The sequence below is a fragment of the Austrofundulus limnaeus genome, unplaced genomic scaffold (genome assembly GCF_001266775.1).
Source record: "Austrofundulus limnaeus strain Quisiro unplaced genomic scaffold, Austrofundulus_limnaeus-1.0 Scaffold178, whole genome shotgun sequence".
NCBI lineage: Eukaryota > Metazoa > Chordata > Actinopteri > Cyprinodontiformes > Rivulidae > Austrofundulus > Austrofundulus limnaeus.
In genome coordinates, this window is record NW_013952580.1 from 100,765 (window position 1) to 105,919 (window position 5,155).

Sequence of the window (5,155 nt, forward strand, 5' to 3'; positions counted from 1 at the left end):
ATATATATGCTGTATGTGTCTTTGTACATCCAAAATCATAGGTGAAGTCGGAAGTGGTTAAAACTTTTTTAGTTGTTGTTATTGGAGTTGCAGTTTGCTCCTTATCTCATGGAAAACATGCTGTTTTTTGTGTTTAGTGTGAAGCTGACAGGCTGATGGGTAACTCTGTCACTAACAATAAGACCAAATTATCCTTTCATAGAAAGCAGAAAGCAACTTGTCCTTCACCACCTTCAAAAAAGGTGATGAATGCRACACTAAATCATCTCAGGTTCCTAAAAGCAGCTGGATTCATGCCACAGATCTCTGCACAGAATCCCATAAAGTTCCCGGGAGACACAGGAAGCTGCTTTCTATCTGATGGATGTCCACATAAACATAAATTGTGTTTTGCATATGAAAATGAGTCATGCAGTTGATAAAGGTGCAGACACATAAGTGACTGGGTGATAGTACAGTAGATGTGACCCCAGTGGTACTGCAGCTGTGTATGAACAAGTTTTGTGATTGTAGTGCATATGTGGTTGTGTGTGCAGGATCACACTCTCACACCCAGGAAGAGGCCCTGTTTCCCTTATCTAACGACAACAGAGCATGTGTCGCCATGGCCACCGGCTGTGCTTTTTATGGGCTTTTGTGAGTGTGCGTGTGTGTGTTTGCATCTTTGTGTTTATGTGTGTGCCATGCTCATTGTTTGCCCGTGCTCATTGTTTGCTTCGGGCGTGGTGCAACACCGGATTTGTTACCGAAGTCTTTCTTCTCTCACTCTTTTTTTTTGGCTCCTCTTCCTATGCAACTTTAAAAATATTTCCTTCTTTTCTTTCTTTCTGTTTTTCTTTTTTTACCTCCTTTCTTTCTATCCATAGTGTTTCAGTTTTCCATTTTCTCCTGTTTTTAAATGTGTGCTTGTGTATGTGTGTCTGTCTCATCCTCTCTGACTTTGAAGCAGCTGTGACAAGTTGGGCAACATCAAAATTCAGTGGCACATCGTCTCAGGTTGAGGTTTGTTAGGTCGCTCCTACAGCTTAATTGAACAGAGGACTGGAGTGAAAGAGTGAGCTGTGAAAAGAGAAATATAAAGAAGGGGGTGGGGGGGGTGAGGAAGAAGGGTGCTCAAACTGGCATACATATTGCATGAGACCCCCCTCACCACACCCCTTTCTTCACAGAATGGCTGTGTACTGTTCTGGGTTTATTAATTCCGCTTGCTGAAAGAATTATTTTTAGAGACTCGTGTACTGGCAAAGGCTTTTAAAGTCACACGTWGTACACTTTCTGCTTATAGAATTTTCTCTTATTAATTCAAAACTTCAGAAAGTTGGTTGAGGTTGTTCTTCAGTGTGACTTTTTTTTTTGCTACACCTGTACATAYGGCACATTGCAGCAGTCTACATCAATGTTAGCTTAAAAGAAATGCAGTTTCTTGCTGCATCTTCATATATTGTTAATAGGATAGTGTCTGTGGTGTTGCGCAGAAGAAGAAAGTAAAGGCCTGTGATTATTAGTAGGTAAAAAAAATGTGCTGGCACAATCAGAAATACCATAATGCCTTTTTCTTTTTACCTCATTTTTGTTTAGATAAAGTGTTGACACAACAGATTTTTTTTAAACACTATCAGTACGTAGAAATGTATCATGTTTGCCACATCAGTCATAGCTGTGATTTATTAATGAAGTGAAGAACTATGTGTGATTTTTCTTTTCAAAATAAAGCAAATGGAAGCCAAGACACAAACACTCTTGATTTTACTCCAGGCCAGTAGGTGGCAATAAACTCAAAGTGGAAGAGCAGCATAGGTCGAAAGTCTTCTGCAGAGTWCACCATTCTCCTGAAGCAACTAGATTAGGGTTGCAAACTGTTCCATATTAGTAATAGTATTTTTTTTTTATTTTTGTATTTACAATGCTTGTTTCTGAGTCCAGTGGATTCTGCCCATCAAAAGTCACAGCTAACTAGAATTATTTATTTATATATGGAGAAATCTGCAAAGCAAAGGAGACTCTGCAACTACAGTATTTTAGAGGTGCTGAGTTGGCAAGGCTAAGCTAGACGTAAAATATACAGTAAAACTTGCTCCATTGTTGTAGTGGTTTAAAGGATTTAAGACGTATTCTGCAGTGTTTACAACAGTGTTTTTCTTGTTGTAATTTGTGTAGCTTTTAGTTAGTCTGAAGCTTATTTCATTGTTCATATTTTTAAATTACTTTTATTACATTTACTGTTAAAATTGTGATGWACAAAAAAGATTTATTGTTATTATCATCAAGTATGCAGTTGTTAAGTATGCACAGATACACATTTTTACTTTAAATTCGAATGAAAGCTGCTATGCATGAGAATGAGGTGGATCAACCTTCAAGTTTTTTTTAGCTATGTAAGTTCATTTGCACAAATAATTGTGCTTTGACAGACGTTTTACAGCAAGGCCCTGAAACGAGTTGTGTTTGTCTAACTAATTAATTGGATCTKGGTATGTAAGGTTTCACACCTATGATTGGAGCCATCTTCCTTGATGAAGTGTTTCCTGTCTTTAAAAATAATTTTAGTCTCTTTTTAGTGCAATGTCATTTCTCTCTCTAATGACTGGGAAGTTATGGCCTTACACACAGGCAGTTGATCTTCACTCCCATCCTCCTCCTCACAAACAGATGTTGCCTAGAAGGCTTAGTGAGGGGCTTATATAAATTGTCCATCAATCAAAAGCAACCTTCAGCGGAGCCTCCAATCCTGTCATCATCTGTCTCACTGAGCACTCCTAGATGAAAACATCCAAGTATTGTATTGCACCATTAAAACTGTGTAAATATTACGTTTTCTCTGGATATGCTAGTTAGCATTACTTCCACCTTGTGGCTTCATTATTTTTGAAACGCTCAGCTTTGTCGATGATTCCTTGGCGTGACCTAGTTCTGGGAGTCTCTCATTTATTTTTTTTTCCTGAATTTTCCTTTTTTCACTTTTATTCCTCATTTTCTCATCTCTCTCTCCCTCTAACTCATTTTCCACTAGCACAGAATCTGCTCCTTTTAGACTTTTCTTCACTGTCTTTCTGAATTCATTCTTTCAGCTTTTTTTGTTTCTGCTTTTCTATCACTCTCACCTCCATCTCATGTATGCATGCTTTACTTTTCAGTTTGTTTCTCCTTCACAGCCTATTATTATTTTCCTTCTGTTCTTCCATCCCCCTCCTCTTCTCCATGCCTTTTTTTTTATTCCTCTCTACCAGCACCACGTGTGTCACGGATTGAAACATCGCAAGCAGTGGTCCCTGCTGAACAATTACCATGCAAAGCAATCCAAATAGAGATGTTTGCCGAAAACAACATGTGTGTAATTACTGCTTAATGAGGCCCTTGTCTCAGGCAGAATGCCCAATTAAGCTGCCGATGAGGAAGCGATGCCACGGCCCGTTAAGAAAAAGAGAAGAGCGGAGGGAAAGAAGGGAAGAGGGAGTGTGACAGGTTGTAACATGAAAAGCGGTGGGGATGGTGAGAACATGAGGATGATAAGTAAAAGTGAAGGAGCAAAGGAATCAAATGAATAAAAAGAAGATGATGAAGGGGGGAATAAAATGAAACAGAAGAAAGAAAGAAAGAAAGAAAGAAAGAAAGAAAGAAAGAAAGAAAGAAAGAAAGAAAGAAAGAAAGAAAGAAAGAAAGAAAGAAAGAAAGAGATCAGGAATTCTACAGTTTATGAGGAGTAATGGCTGAGCTGATAGCATTGAGCCAGCATCAAATTGGCATTTTAAATGAAAGYGTGAGGAAGTGCAAAGCAGAGCCACTCAGACAGAAGCAAGRGGAAAGAGCTTTACATTGCAATATATGGGCAGCCATGTTGAAGCACAAAATGGCTGACCTTTCTGGGCCGTTTTGGCCTTTTAGATGATAATCTCATTACTGATGTAAGTGGTGATTTCAGTTATTTCTTCCTTTGGAGCGGAAAGAAATGTGGCAGGGCTCAGCACTCAAAGAAAAATTCAATTTGTAAAATTAGCTGTAATGAAAGATGTGGTCATGTGGCATTTTTCCATTCTGTGTTCACCTGAGGGATTTTTTTCCTAAAAATACTTTCTTAAAGGGGGGAGGAGTATTATACAAAATCAATGTTTTTTTTTTAAATCTTTTTATCATGTTATAATCTCATTCCCTCATCAAACACATTCCCAGAGTTTGAGAAATCCTTGACTCTCCTGTGGGAGCCATGTGGAGGTGAATAAACTGTTGCTGGTACAAAGCACCGCCTGTTTGTTCATAGCACCTCCCTGGAGCTCAGTCTGCAGTTAAGTTCCCATCCCACAATTTCAAGGCATTAAAATAGGCTATAATGGTGATATTTCTGATAAATACAGCATTGTAATAACAACTGAAAGGTGAGATAGTTACTTCATTGTGGTATAGATTTGAAGTATGTGCCTGGAAAATKAATAATACCCCCTTTAATGGCTTTATGTTGTTCCTGATATCGAATTGGACTTCTGTGGAGTTAAACTGCTCAGTTAGATCAGAACAGGAAAAGAAGCGAGGAGTTTRTTACAAATACATCCTCACCGTCAACATCACTTTTCTCATCTTCCTCCGTTGCACTCATTTCTACCTATGGGTTAGTTTGTTGACAAACACACCTGTTTGATCAAGCAAATGGCTTAAAATAATTAGTCAGCATTCAGTTTCACTTGAAGCAAACACGTAGTTCTCGTGCTTGGCTTTTGGATTATTCATGTGAATGTGAATGAAGCCTTAATGCAACCTATATGCAGCTCTTGTCTCAGTTCCTTGTTTGGGTATGTGGATGAATGTAAATGTAATCAATRAAATGCTCATGTGGATCCTCACAAGAGCTTCCACTCTATGCATCGTTAACCAACCATTGCCCCAAGGCAGACGCTCATTTGCCCAACCTTTCATCTGCAATAATGTACAGTAATTTCTCTTTCTCACCGCTCACATGCTCGTTTAGCTACTTCTGCTTTTTTCCTGTCTACCGGTACAGGTATTAGATTTCCCCCAAAGGAATTCATCTCGTTTCTGTCCATTATGTATCTGGACATTGTTTTCAGCAGGTACAGCCTGTGATCCATTTGTGCTCTCTTCTGTTTAGAGTTTGTTTATCTTTTAAAGCTTTTAGAAACCTTCCTTGTAGCACATAGCAGACCAC

The 5,155-nt window shown here is 38.7% G+C and overlaps 1 protein-coding gene and 1 long non-coding RNA gene across 2 annotated transcripts in view; one reads left to right on the plus strand and one right to left on the minus strand.

Moving 5' to 3' along the window:
- The window catches only part of LOC106524164 (uncharacterized), a 122,988-nt gene that overhangs the window by 70,747 nt on the left and 47,086 nt on the right, over positions 1 to 5,155 (minus strand). The gene's annotated exons all lie outside the window — the stretch shown is intronic.
- The window catches only part of LOC106524163 (thymocyte selection-associated high mobility group box protein TOX), a gene marked incomplete at its 5' end in the record, with an annotated part of 59,856 nt that overhangs the window by 5,371 nt on the left and 49,330 nt on the right, over positions 1 to 5,155 (plus strand).